The sequence below is a fragment of the Ricinus communis genome, chromosome 3 (assembly GCF_019578655.1).
Source record: "Ricinus communis isolate WT05 ecotype wild-type chromosome 3, ASM1957865v1, whole genome shotgun sequence".
NCBI lineage: Eukaryota > Viridiplantae > Streptophyta > Magnoliopsida > Malpighiales > Euphorbiaceae > Ricinus > Ricinus communis.
Genome location: NC_063258.1, coordinates 11,046,475 through 11,062,261, shown reverse-complemented (window position 1 = coordinate 11,062,261; position 15,787 = coordinate 11,046,475). Strand labels below are relative to the sequence as shown.

Genomic DNA, 15,787 nt, shown 5'->3' with positions numbered 1-15,787 from the left:
GATATCAACACTCGATTAACTAATTTTCTTCCTTTGCATTCGTTGAAGAATTAGATTGGTGCCTATGATTAACGACTTGGATAAGTGTCGTAATCAAGCATATGGAAACTCCTTAATCTACAAGGAGCATACCAAGAAATGGCATGACAAGAGGCTAAGGAGCACAAAGAAGTTCCCAGTTGGGGATAGTGTGTTATTGTATAACTCACGACTCTGACCCTTTCCTAGGAAGCTAAAGAGCTGTTGGACAAGACTGTTCATTGTTCAACAAGTTTTCCCATATGGCACAGTGGAGTTGCACCATCTGGAGAAGGGAAACTTCAAGGTCAATTGGCTTAGGTGGAAGCATTACTATGGTAATTCATTGGAGCTCAAGGAGCAAGCCAACGTTGTATTGCATCAATAAGAGCAGCTCAAGCATTATCAATCCAGCTAAATGACTCGACATAAAAAAGAAGCGCATTTGGGAGGCACCCCAACTTTTATTTTATGTTTTCAACATTTTGATCATTGGTTTTGGAAAATTTTCTTAGTTTTAGTCTTCATTTTCATTTAATTTTTGAGTTTTGTATGACATTTAAGTGTTTTGAGATATATGGAAGGTAACTTGGATGTTTGATTGTTGAAAATTGCAAGAAATTGGGCATGAAAAAAGTGCTGGAAATAAATTATGGGTTTCAGCACGCCCTGTGAGCACACCAGTGCTTATCAGCACGGGCGTGTTGTGGGCAACCAAACTGTATTGAGAGAAAAATCAGACTTTAGCATGTTTTCTGAGAGTGACACCAGCTGTGAACACGTTCGTGTCACATAACACACCCGTGTTGAGGGCATACACACCATATTGAGAATGACAAGAATTCAGCACAATTTTCAAGACTTACATTTATCTTGATCAACACGTCTAAAACCAAATCAGGCCGGCCAAGACGGCCCGAACATGACGTGTTGACGCCGCCTTTATAAGCCGTAACATATCACAGGTTCAAAACATTTAGCTCTTTTCTCTCTTCGTGCATATAGTCTGATATCCTCTCCCACTTTTCCTTCAATTTTCAAGTGTTTTCCGGCAAATCAAGTAAGTTTCTTCCCTTAACTTGTTCAATACTCTATTTTGGTATGTGATTATGCTCTTTTCTTTAATTTCTTTAGTTATTTTTGTAATTTTTGGTATTGTTTCTTATTTTCATCAATTTCCTTATTAACTTTTATATTTCGTTAAATCTGTCACTTTTGTTGAATTTTATTCGTTGTTTTGTTGAATTTCTTGCTTTTCTTTTAATTTTGATATGCTATAATTGCTTTATTATGCTTTATTCATTACTATTTTTATATTTTTAATTTCTTCTTTTTTGCCTTTGAATTACTCTATTCCTGCTGTTTTATATATTTTAATTTTCTAGATTGTGAGCTGGTTTGGTGAATTAGTAATTATGCTGCTGAATTGGAAATTGACTAATGCAAGTGTGTTGAGAATGCTGATAGGCATCATATTACACATATTTGCATGCCCAATTTTTTACATTCTTTTGCATAATTATCTTGTTTTATGCTAGAATCACCTGTCTTTTGTTTCCTTTCACGTTTCAGGTCATTGTCATCGAGGGAAATACGCACAATTACGGACCGGAATCCATTAAATTGAGCAAGGACTAGCATTCCAAGATTGAGCACGGCCTGGACTCCGGCCATGCTGAATTGTCAAGAAGCTGCCCCTAGAAGTGCCATTTTGGCACGATTTCCGTAGCCACCACCACGACCTCAAAAACTTGATATGCTATTTTTGTAGCTACAATCTAAGGCAGTGAACCTATCGATGCAGACTAGCACAAATGGTGAGTATCAAGGTTGTATTCTCGGGAAAGGGTGCACCTAGACCTACTGTAGCATCTTACATTATCTAACCTAAAGAATTCAATGAAGTGTTGTTCTATGATTAATTAAAAACAAACAAGTAATTAAATGTCAAATTATCCGAAAGGATTTAGGAAAACTCTCGAAGGAAAAGCAAACCCTAGGGGACCTAAGTTAATTGGATTTTTGTAAAGATAAAGATTAAATTGACTATCAATTGCAATTACCCGTGGATGAAGTCTTAACTAAATTTGGCCTCCCTCTCGAGATAACTGAATTCCTAAACCTAATAACCTAAAGTTGGAATCTCTTCCTAACGATTGATTATTCTATTAGCATTAAGGTCTAACCCGCCTCTGTTAAGCTTTGTTAATTCTTAATCCGGCTGGTCAATTATCCTTATCTCTAAGTGATTATTAACCCGTTCTTGCTATTCAGTTTTTCGATTACTAAACGAATCTCTCAATTACATAAAGCAATCTAAATTCCACCATTCACAACGTCTCATGAATAAAGTGACTTCTCATTAATAATAAAAGCAAGAAGAATCAAGAATTGACAATCAAAATTAGGTTTATTAGTTTTGTGAAAGAATTTTTGGGCCTATAAAAAGTGGAATTTGTGCTTCAGATAAAATAAAAAAGAAATCAGATAAAATAAATAAAAAAAACTTAACCTCATTAATTCATATTCAAATTATTCCAATCCACTCTCATCATCCCAGCCGATGGAGCACCACGCAATTGGGCTTCTCTAGCCGGGCTTTTCAAGTTCAAGCGGAATGCTTTCATAACATTAAGATCAATCCACAAATATAGGAACCCCAATTGGGTTCAACAATTTAGCTACTCATACTAATAAGCTTCACAAAATAAGGAATAAAATGATAAAAGTAAATTAAAGGCATGTACACCCTTCTACTTCAAGTTGGATGAGAAACCCTAATTTTCCAATTCAAAATATCAAACCCTAATTTGCCTCTTGAATGCTCCTAAATCTTGTCTTGATCTTCAAATCGATGTTGAAACAAGTGTAATCCTTCCTTCAATTGATGAAATTGATCTTGCAAAGTCGATAAGTGAGGTTTAGAAACAAATGAATTGAGTTTGTATAATGGAAATGAAATCAGAAAATCAAACACCCATTCACCAAATCATTGTGCTAGGGAGCGATCCTTGTGGCCTCTCAGACAGCATCTTAAAAATCTGCCCAATTTGACTCTCTAAATTCTGGGTGAATGCCTACTGATTTCTAAGGGTACTGTCTATCTACTGGAATCTCGTCTCCGTCGATGTGACAAACTTCATCATCAGCTCCTCCAAGTTAGATTTCTTTTCGGCTGGTGGAGGAGGCTGTGATGGTATAGCTTGCTGCTACGGTTGTGGTGGCTGCTGATGCAGTCTCTGAAAGCCTGGTGGACCCTCGGCATTATTTTTTCTCCACCCGAAATTTGGATGGTTACGTCAGCTGGGGTTGTATGTGCTGCTGTATGGGTTGTTCTGTTGTCTAGGGGTATTACCCATGTAGTCTATCTGTTCCATGTCAGCAGAAACAATAGAGGAAGAATTATTACTAGAAGCAAATATACCTCCCGTATTACAGTTTGCACTATAGTGTAGGCCACTGCAAAATTCACAACTTAATTGGGCTGCATGAACCGGCATCTGAAGCTGGTCTAACCTCTTAGTCAGAAGCTCCACTTGAGCTGCTAAGGCTGCTGTGGAGTCTAACTGGTTGACCATTCCTTGTTTGACCGGCTGACTCCCGACTCCTAGAGGATTTCCACTGGTAGTTGTTCATGGCCATCTCCTCTATCAGGTTCTGTGCCTGCTCCGGCGTCTTGCTGTTTAAAGCTCCACCTACCATAGCGTCCACCATTTGCCTCGTAGCAAGGTTCAAACCGCTGTAAAAGGTCTGGACCTGCATCCATACTGGTAGACCGTGATGTGGATAGCATCTCAACAAGTCTTTATACCTCTCCCAGGCGTCGTACATGCTCTTATCGTCCATCTGCACAAAAGAAGAAATGTCATTTCTCAATTTAGCAGTTTTAATTGGAGGAAAATACTTGTAAAGAAATTTCTCAACTAATGATTTCCAGGTTGTAATAGTGTACGGTGGAAAGGACTGCAGCCATCTCTTTGCTCTATGCCTTAAAGAAAATGGAAATAATCTCAGCCGGATGGCATCATCGGTAGTTCGATTTATCTTGAAAGTGTCGCATATCTCCAAAATGTTGGCGATATAGGCATTAGGATCCTCGCTTGGCAGCCCCCCAAACTGTACACTCTGCTGTACCATCTGGATCACATTTGGCTTTATCTTGAAATTGTTAGCTACCACCGCCGATCTGAGTATACTCATTTGTGTCCCATCCAATGATGGTCTAGCGAACTTGTACATCTTTCTGTTTGCATCTGCAGCAAAACCATTGTGATTCTCCATCCCTTCTAGTCTATCTACAGGTACCTCAACCTCAGTCTCCTCCTCTTCTAATTGCAAACTCTTCCTTAAGAGTCTGAAGGATCGTTCTGGATCAGACAAAGGTTCTATAAGATCAAAGTTTGAGCTCTTAGTCATAAACTACCTACAAGTGGAATGTAGCGACCAAAGAACAACAATACTTAAAACAATGAAAGAATAAAATAAAGCAAAATAAAGAGAGAAAAGTAAATATGGCTAAATTAACAAAAACACAAGTTTTCGTTCTAGTTCACACAAAAAGTAACTCCCCGGCAACGACACCAAATACTTGATATGCTATTTATGTAGCTACAATCTAAGGCAGTGAAGCAATCGACGCAGACTAGCATAGATAGTATTAAGGTCGTACTCTCGAGAAAGGGTGAACCTAGACCTACTGTAGCATCTTACATTATCTAAACTAAATTCAATGAAGTGTTGTTCTATTATTTATTAAAAATAAACAAGTAATTAAATGTCAAATTATCTGAAAGGATTTAGGAAAACTCTTGAAGGAAAAGCAAACCCTAGGGACCTAAGTTAATTGGATTTTTGTAAAAATAATTAAATTGATTATCAATTGCAATTACCGGTGGACGAAGTCTTAACTGAATTCAGTCTCCCTCTCGATTGTAGCTAAAATCCAACCTGTAAATATTTTCCATTAGTTAGCCAAGTTTGGATCTATCCATTTTCTTCATTTTACCACTTTGCTTTACCATCACACCTTGTTAAGTCTTTCCCTTTTAATCCCTACCCTATTTCTTGAAATTTTGCAATGTGTTCATTGAGTTGTTGGATGAAATGCCGGTTTTATTGAATTTACTAAGTCCCTCAAACATCTTGTTTAGATGCTCCCTTCAATCCAAAAATAAATTTTTGTTTCTTCTTCAAAAAAGAAAAAAGAAACAAACAGAATAAATAGTACTTTTTTGAGTATTCATTCATTCTTCACCTTTTGAGCATCTTGTTTTAGAGACTTTGGAACTATAGTATTTGGCATATAGTCCTTTTTGAGCTAAATTGTGGGGGAGGCAGTGCAAGAGTTCATTAATTATTTACAAACTCCCAAAGTTTCCACACCTAAACCTAAGCCCCATTACAACCCTTGTAAAGACCCTTGAATTATGATATTTGATTGTTTGTAGTAGTGGAGATGGGATTTATGAGCAAGCCTATGGTAAGTAGGTTGAATATAATTGCGTCGAGAGATTGATGACTACCTTTTAAACACATAGTGCATAGAGTGATTCTTTTTGAGGCATATGGTTTCTTGAATATTTCATGTTGAATGTACTATTTAACTTCTTCATCCACTAACATGATAATTACTCTTGTTTAGATTACTGGTTTAGTTTTTAGTTGAGTTTCAATTTGGGATAGATTGAATGTTGCTTAATTCTAATCCAATTCATGAACTTTAAGAAGGGTTCATTGCAAGCCTATGATCTAAACTGGTGATTGCTTTAGGACAAGCAATAGCTTAAGTATAGGGGTGATTTGATATCCTTGATTTTACACATCTTTGCATGCTTGATCTTGAGTTACTTTTAGAGCAATTTATGTGTTTTTGTATTAGAATCACCCTGTTTTAGTTTCCTTTGTATTTTAGGTGTTTTTTTAGGCACATCATCTAATTTAGAGAGAAATCAGACCAGAATCGGGAAGAAACAGACGAATCGGGCATGTTAGACTGTTCAACACACCCTAGCCACACGCTTGTGCTGAGGAGCACGGTCAGGGTCAGGAGGCATGTTGAAATGCCTTACCTAGGGTGAAAAGAACTGATCTGCAACACGGTTTCCATGAGTAACACGACCTAAGATCATGGTCGTGCTGAGGAGCACGAGGGAGAATCCAAGCTGTCTTGAAGAAGGGCAAAAGTACACTTTTGGCTCAATGCGGCATGGTCAGCACGACCCAAATCCAGGCCGTGTTGAGTCCCAAAACCTAAATTAAAAGAAAAGAAAAAGAAAGAATAGAGAGAGCCGCACATAGAGAAAAAGAGCATAACTTAGAAGTATCTGAGACAAACTTTAGAGCTAACTTCGAGATGATCAAAAAGAGGAAAACAAAGACGATTTCCACTTCAACATTATCAAGAGAGCTGCTCATTAAGGATTAGGTCGAAGATTCAAAGGAAAGAAGAAAGAGATTTGAGCTGTAGAGTGTTGATACAGAGTTATCCAAGAGAGGATAGCATCTCACCATTTGAGAAAAGGGTGTTCATGTTCTTTTCGATTCTTGTCTACTTTGTATTCAATTCTTGTTTTAGTTTAATCATGAACATGTGTAACTAATTCTAGCAAACCCACTTGGAATAAGAACTAGACACTCTTATTAGTAGTATTTTAAAGATTAATGTTGTTCTAAAATCGATTGTTAGGAAGAGATTCCAGCTTTAGATCTTTTGGATTAGGGATTTGTTAACTCGAGAGAGAAGCCAATTCATTCAAGAAATTATCCACAAATCACAATTCTTAATCAATCAATTCATAATTTGTTATTTGTAAGCCGGCTAGCTAAAGTGATCCCCAATTGGGTTAACTCATCTTATTGTCTTTCTTCAACTCTCATTCTCTTTTTTAAGTTTTAGCTTTCAATTGCATTCTCAATCATTTTTAGTTACTAAGTTTCACCACCTTTTGATCAGTTAGATAATAAGAATAGCGTAGTAGTAGTAGTTTCTTAGTTTCCGTGGGATATGATATTGATACTTGCCATAGCTAGATTACATTCGATAGGTGCATTTGCCTATAGATTGCTGGTCGTGTTTAGCACACATTAAATCCCATCTCCGCTACTACAAACAATCACATATAACAATTAAAGGGTCTTCACAAGGGTTGTAATAAGGCTTAGGTTTAGGTATGGAGATTTAGAAATGAGGTGTAAATAATTTCTGGACTTTGCAATGCCTTACCCACAATTTTAGCTCAAAAAGGACTAAATGCCAAACAAAGATAATTAAATTCACTATAGTTCCAAGTCTCTAAAACAAGATGCTCAAAGAGTGAGAAATGAATTAACACTCAATAAAGGACTGTGTTGTTTGTGTGTTGTGTTCTTTTTTTTTTAGAAGAAACAATATAATAAAATTACTTTGGATTGAAGGGAGCATCTAAACCAAAGGTTCTAAAGGACTCAGTGAATTCGAAGTACAAATAAAACTGGCATTTTACTCAACAACTCAATGAACACATTGCAAAAATTCTAGAAATATGGTAGGGATTGACAAACGAAAGGCTTAACAAAATGTGATGATTAAGCATAATGGTAAACATGAAGAAAGTGGATATGCTCAACTTGGCTAACCAATGGGAAATATTCACAGGTTGCTTTTAGCTAGAATGGTGAATCCTAAGTACCCTTATCATTTCATAACATTTGATTGTCCATGTGACCTCAATAGGAATTATCGAGCAAGTTCTAAAAATAAGAAGAATACAAAGCATATTAGCACTAATGGCGAGTATCAAGGTCGTATTCTCGGGAAAGGATGATCCTAGAGCTACTGCAGCGTCTCATATTATCTAACCTTAACACAGTCGATGAATTTACTATTATATAACTACATGCAAGCTAAGTGATTAACTAAATGTCAAACAGTCTGCAAAGATTTAGTGAAACAATCAAGGGAAAAAGCAAACCTAAGGGGACCTAAGCTAGTTGGATTTTAGTGAAGGTAGAGATTATATTGATTACCAATTATGATTACCCGTGAGCAAATTCTAAATTGAATTCGATTTCCCCTAAACCTAAGAACCTAAATGATGGAATCTCTTCATAATGATTGATTTTAGGTTAGCTTTAAGATTAAATCCACTACTATTAAGAGTTGTTAATTTTTAATCCGGCTAGTCAATTACCCTTATCTCTAAGTGATCATTCACTAGTTCTTGCTATTCAAATTTCCAGTTACTAAATTAACTTCTCAATTACATAAAGCAATCTGAACATCACAATTCACAACGTCACATGAATAATACAATTTCTTATTAATAATGAAAGCAAGAAGAATACAAGCATTGATAATCAAAATCTCATAAACAATAAATGCAATCCAATAACAAAGGAACCCCAAAGGGTTCAACAATTCTAGCTACTCATGCTAATACATAACGCAAACTAAGGAACAAATACAGAAAAGTAAATTGAAAACATGTACACCCTTCTTCATCAAGTCAGATGAACAACCCTAAATCCCAAAATCTGAATGATGAACCTCAAATTACCTCTTGAATGCCTCCAAATACACTCTTGATCTTCAATGTGATGCTTAAACCACTAGAGTCCGTCCTTCAATATGCGAAATCGTCTCCCAAAGTCGAATATTGAAGTCTGAAAAAGGGTGGCTTATGCGAAATAATCAAATTCAAATTAATTGACTTAAAGAATGGTCAAGTAACACTGATTTAACCCAGCCACTATGATAAACTAAAAATTGCTCAATAATATTCCAAAAGCAACAACCAACAAGGAGGAAAAATCTCATGCTCATAATCATAACTATCAATCTTTCAAAGATAAACAAAAATCTAATAAACATCGTAAGTGTCCTAAATCTATACATCATCAATAATACACTATATAAAAATCAGAAAATATAAGAAAATAAAAACAAAACAATAACTTACCCACCCCACACTTGAAAGACACACTGTCTGCAATGTATAAAAGAGTTGGGAAGCAACATAATAAGTACATATAAAAGAAAAGAGATAAATACAAAGAGATATTGCCCTACTTATCCTGTTGGGCTAGTGGTGGTGGTGGAGGTGGTGCTACTGGAGGAAGTGCATCATCGGCTGCTAGAGGTGGAAAATACTCGCCAAAATTAACAAAGTCAAAATCGTCCATCATATTCTGCTACAAGGTTGACTCTATCCTGTCTCCCTGGGCCTACTGCTTTTGTAGCAAATCCAGAATCTACCTCTGCACAGCATCAAAGTGCTGGAATTGCACTCTAACCTCCTGCTCAAACCTGTCAAACCTGTATCTATGTGTTGTTGCTACATGTTGGTGATCCAATCAAATCTTGCAGTCAGCTCATCAATTTGCACACTAGATGGCCGAGGAGCTAATGAGGATGAAGGTCGGGAGAAGCCAGGAATGTCTACAGGTCTAGGGTGCTCCCCCTACTCCTCCTGAGCTACCCGGGCTATCGACCGAATAAGTTTGTACTCTAGTCCCAAAGGCCCTGTCCTCTGGGTGATCATCCTCATATGCTGCATAGTATAGAGGCGAGTAAGGGTCATCTCGCCCACAAGCATCAACTCATCCAACAGAGCTCTGTCTAGTAGCTTCATCCTCCTAGCAATCCTGGTCACATAAGTTCCGAAACAGATAAAAGTCTCCTTCGGGTCCCCAGTAACAATCTTGTACTGCTTGGCTAACACATACCCCATGTCCACCCTCCACCTTTAATGTAGGGCCCATAAACAAAATACATCAGGCTGGGTGACCACTCTAAAATTGTCCTCTCGCCCTATCAATGTATATGCGAGTAGGCAGTGAAGATAGCGCAGGCTATTAGAAGGGCTAGATGCCTTGGACTTGCTCGGGTAGTAAGGTCATCCCCCTCTGAGATGGTCTCCCAAGCCTTGTCAAAAGAAACTCCTGGGTCATATAAGGAACCTTTGAAATCATCTGACTCTATGGCTGCCTGGTCATAGAGGCCAAGTGTAACACCAAACTGGGGAATACTCATCATGCAAGTCTGCCCCCCTAACCGAAACGAAATGGCCTCTAGCTGCGACTAGTCCCTAATCTGCGTCTGAAGGAAGAAAGTGGAGGCGAACTCAAGTGTGAGCTCTTTATAAGCTGGCTCCACAATCCCAAAGAAGGCCTCAAAAGGTGGAGTCTAAAGTAACTCTCGAACCTCAGTAGCTAGGCCAACTGTCTCCAATGCCTGCTAGTTAATGCATCTCCTACAGCCTAACTACCTGTACCGTAGCTGCTGGTAACGAACCTCGTGAGTAGGGCTCTGAAACTATAAGAGTCTATGTCATGCGGGAGCTGGAGATGGAGCTGGACTCTAGGGGCAGGTGGTCGAGGTGTAGGTGGTGCAGGTGCAGGTGGGTCAATCGGGTCTGAACGCCTTCTCTTGGAGACACCTACCTTTTGAGGTCTCTCACGCCCCTCAGCCATGTACCTGCATGGAAATTGATCAAAACTCTTGCCAAAACAGTAATTCTTACACTAAAGAGACCCTTGCATTAGTTAATTTCCAATTCAGTAGCATAATGACTAATTCACCAAACTAGCTCAAAATTTAGCAAGTTCAAATATATTAAACAGTGGCAATCGGGCAATTCAAATGCGGGTTAGAAGAAATAAAAAATATAAACAATAGTGATGAGTAAAGAAAAATAAACAATAATAGCAAATCAGCATTAAAAGAAAAATAAGAAATTCAACAAAACCACGAATAAAATGCAAGAAAAGTGATGAATTTAACAATATAATAACAAGGAGATTAATGAAAATACGAAACAATACCAAAAATTTCAAAGAAATTGGAGAAAAGAGTAAAATCACAAACCAAAATGGAGTATTGAACAAAGTTAAGGGAAGAAAATTACTTGATTCGCCGGAAAAAGCACTTGAAAATTGAAGGAAAAGGGGGAGAGGATATTAGCCTATGCGCACGAAGAGAGAGAAGAGTGAAAATTTTGCTACTTGCGATATGGCAAGGCTTATATAGACGATGAACTAATAAGCCCGTGTTCTAGGCCGTGATGACCAGCATGCCTACAGCATATGTTAGTCGCCGAAAATGTGTTGAAGTCCATTTTCTCTATCAACAGGATTTGGGTGCCCTCAACACAGGCATGTTATATGACACAGTCATGATCCATAGCATGTGTTACTCTCAGAAGATGTGCTGAATTCCCATTTCAGCACAACACGGTTTGGGTGCCCTCAACACGGGCGTGTTACGTGACACAGACATGTTCACAACACATGTTACTCTTAGGAAACGTGCTGAAATCATATGTTTCTATCAACACGGTTTGGTTGCCCACAACACGCCCGTGTTGACAAGCACGGGTGTGCATATAGGGCATGCTGAGCGCCAAAACCGTGCTGAAACTCATAATTCATTTCTAGCATTTTTTCACGAGCAATTTTCTACAATTTTCAATAGTCAAACGTTCAAGTTACCTTCCACATATCTCTAAACACTCACATGGCATATAGAACTCAAAAATTAAATGAAAATGAAGACTAAACTAGAAAAATAATGTTCCAAAATGAGTGATCAAAATATCCAAAAACACATAATAAAAGTTGGGGTGCCTCTCAAAAGCGCTTCTTTTTTTCACGAGTCATTTAGGTAAACTCATAATGCTTGAGCTACTGTTGTTGATGCAATACAAGATTGACTCACTCCTTAAGCTTCAATTAATCACCATAATAATGCTTCAACCTATGCCCATTGACCTTGAAGTTTTCCTTCTTTGCATGGTGCAACTCTACTGTGCTTGTTGCAATGCTTATGCAACTACAACTAAGGTAGTGAACCTATCTCTCATGCAGCCTAGCACAGTGGCAAGTATTAAAAATATCATATCTCTCATGTAAGTGAAATCCTAGAGTTACTACTTGATCCTTGTTATCTAGCCTAAAACTAATAATGAAGGTTCTAGATTTACTAATGACTAAAAGCTAAATTCTAAATGTAATGCGAGAATGAATGAGAAAAGGGAATAATCAAGACAAGAAAGCAAATCCAAAGAGGACCTAGACTAGTTGGCAACCAAATAAAGGATAACAGATTGTTGAGTCCGATTATGCAACCCATGCATGGATTTACTAAATTCGGTTTCCCTCTCGAAAAACTGAATTCCTAAACCTAAGAACCAGAAGTTAGAATCTCTTCCAAACAATTAATTATTAAGTTAGCCTTAAGCTTTAATCCACCTCTATTATGCTTTGTAAATTCTTAATCCAGCAAATTAATTGACCTTATCTTTAAGTGAAAATTAACTTGTTCTTACAATTAAATTTCCAAATTCTAAGAATTCTATGAACAGTAATCAACACATTTAATGTAAAGAAAACTGGATTTTTATTATTAATTGCAAAAAGAATACAAGAAAAGAAAGCTCAAACAATCTTAACAATTCAGTACAAAACCCAACATAGCAAGGAACCCCAATGGGTTTAATCAATCTAGCTACACATATTCATGTCTAAAACAAATAAAAATTTAATTACAATGAAAGAATAAAGAAATCGAAACATGTACACCCTTTTTCCCTAGGATTGGATAAATAGCTCAAAGCCTTGATCTACAATGCAAATGATCTCCAAAATGCTTCTTAAATTGCTCCAAAACTCCTCATCAATTAAATCCCAAGAGTCATGAATCTGACGTCAAAAGGTGGAATCATTCTCTTGGAAGCTGCTTTGGAATGTCTGAAATGTGTATAGAGAAATTATAGAGAAAGATGAAAAGTCAAAAAACGCATAAACTTTTCTCTTTACTGGCTCATTCAATTTTATACTGTGCGCTAACACGAGCTTGTCCACAGCCCATGCTCCTCAACACGGGCCTTGTCCAGGCCGTGTTGGTCTCTAAATGATGAAATGAACTGAATCTAGGAAGGGCGTGTAACATGGGTGGTGCTCTGGAGTGTGTTATTCTCAGAAACCGTGTTGCTTCAAAGTGCTTAAGCTACACGGCTTGGGAATTTCTGCACGAGCTGTGCTGGCATGGCCTGAGCACGGACCTTGTTGACTTTCTAATAGTCAACCTAATGTCAAATGCTTCTGATTATGTAGGTTTTTGCCAAGAATTAATCTAAAATTGCTCAAACATTGATGATGGACCTATAAAAACCCCTGGAATACAAAAGGACACAAAACACGTTTGATCTGGAATAAAAACACAATAAATACTTAGAAAATGCACAATAATATGCAAACAAACATGTATAAAACTGTGCACATCAAATCACCTCACACTTAAGCTTTTGCTTGTCCTCAAGCAATTAACAACTCAACTCATAAAAATGCAACCAGTAAGTCCTCAAAGTTCATGCCCCTAGGCCATAACAAATAGCATTCAACACATCTCAAAAGAAACTCAATTGTAAGTCAAGTTGCAGATTATTAACAAAGAATGGAGATAATATTAATGCATGAATAACTTAAACAACAGCTCAATAACAAACATCAAAAGCCAATGCCTCACAGGGATCATTCAAGTCACTCAAAGTGTGTATAAGGTGAAAAACAAATCCCTCAAAGCAAATGCACGAAACTCACTTATCATAAGCTTGCTCATAAATCCCATCTCCGCTACTATGAATAAATGAATACCAAAATCAAAGGGTCTTTACAAGGGTTGTAATGGGGCTAAGGTAAAGGTATGGAAATTTGGGAAAGAAGTATGAAAATGTTGGAAATCCTTGCAATAAACAACAATGTATGCTCAAAGGATTAAATGCCCAAAAATAGAAAAAATTATTCACTAAATCCTCAATTTGTAGAATAATGCTAAAAAATATTATAAATCCAATAAACAGATAAAGAAATAAACAATTTTGTTATTTTTATTTTTATTTTCTTAAGAAAACTGAACTAGGAGCTTATAAGAGAACTGTTGCATACAATTGAAGAAAGTAAAGAGCAAAAATATAGTTTGGATTAAAGGAAGCATCTAAAATATCAAAAGGACTTAGTTAATTTACCAACATAGCAAATAGCATTTTAATCCAAATAAGAGTGAGCAAATCACAAAAATGCCAGCATAAAGGTAAATGAAAAATGAAATGAAAAGGCTAAAATGTAAAGTGTGAAATGGTGTAAAAATGAAGAAAGGGGTAAAGGCTCAGACATGGCTAACTAATGGAATCATAAAGGGTAGGCTTTTGGCCAAGTGTGGTGAATCCTAAGTTGCCAAATCATCTCATGGTATTCACAAATTCATGTAACCTCAACAAGCATTACAAAGCAAGTTCTAGAAGCAAAGCTAAGTACAATGCACACTCAAACAAGAAATATAAAGAGCATATGTATAATGAATGCTAAAAATGGCTCAAAATCTCACATTTGAAGTGTGGCATTAATTGCAATTGATTCTCAACATCTTTAGGGATGCCTGAGCACGAGCTGTGTTGACTTCCCAAAAAGATCAAACGCCTCTAATTACGTCTGTTTTCACCCGAAATTGATATAAAATTGCTCCAACACTGATGATGGACCTATAAAATCTCCTAGAACACGGAAGGATACAAAACACGGGTGATCTTGGATTAAAAGCACAATAAATGCTAAGAAAATGCGTAATAATATGCAAGCAAACATCTGTAAACCTATGCACATCACTGCCGTATGGGAAAACTTACTGGACGTCGAATGGTCTTGAGCAACGGCTCTTTAGCTTCTCAAGAAAGAGTCGGAGTAGTGAATTATACAATAACATACTATCCCCAACTTGGAACTCTTTGGTGCTCCTTAGCCTTTTGTCATGCCACTTCTTGGTACGGTCCTTGTAGATTAAGGAGTTGACATATGCTTGGTTATGCCACTCATCCAACTCGTTAAGCTGCCAATGTCTATGTTTTCCTACATTAACAACATCAAAATTGCAAGTTTTCAAAGCCCACAATGCTTTATGCTCAAGTTCAATAGGCAAATGGCATGCTTTCTCATAAACTAGCCTATATGGTGTAAAACCAGTTGAAGTATGTTAGGCCGTCCTAAATGCCCATAAAGCATCATCTAGCTTCTTCGCCCAATCCTTCCTACTCACTTCTATAGTTTTCTCTAAAATCCATTTCAAACCCCTATTAGTAACCTCCATTGCTCACTGGTTTATGGGTGATAGGGTGTAGAAAACCTGTGTGATACACCATAGTGTTTAAGCACCTTTTCTAACTACGGATTACAAAAATAAGTCCCCCTATCACTAATAAGAGCTCTAGGTGTCCCGAACCTAGCAAAAAGTCTTTTGAGGAATCTTGTAACTACCCTAGCATCATTAATGGGAAAAGCTTGCGCTTCGGGCCACTTAGAGAAGTACTCAACGGCAACCAAGATGTATTTATTACGATAGGAAGAAGGAAACTGTCCCATGAAGTCGATCCCCAAACATAAAAAATTCAACAACTTGAATGCTCGTTTTAGGCATCTCATCACGAGTAGAGATGTTACCTGATCTTTGGCATGCATAACAAACCTAAACAAATGCTCTAGCATCCCTAAAGATCATCGGCCAGTAGAATCCAGAGTCTAGCACCTTCCCCACTGTGTGATTTATAGCTTGATGACCTCCCATTGGTCCTTCATTGCAATGCCTCAAAATCTGGAGGCTCTCCTCCCCAATACACATCGCCGAATAACCTGATCTGCACAAACTCTGAACAAGAAAGGGTCCCCCAAAATGTAGTATTTCAATTCAGAAAATAATTTCTTCTTTTGCTGAAATGTCATATGCTTCAGAAGGATTTTAGTAAAC

The 15,787-nt window shown here is 37.3% G+C and overlaps 1 non-coding gene across 1 annotated transcript; it reads left to right on the top strand.

Moving 5' to 3' along the window:
• Positions 1-3,790: 3,790 nt before the first annotated feature.
• Positions 3,791-3,897, top strand: LOC112534336. Its single transcript, XR_003078636.2, has one exon. It is a non-coding gene; the product is annotated as a small nucleolar RNA R71 (small nucleolar RNA).
• Positions 3,898-15,787: the final 11,890 nt, after the last annotated feature.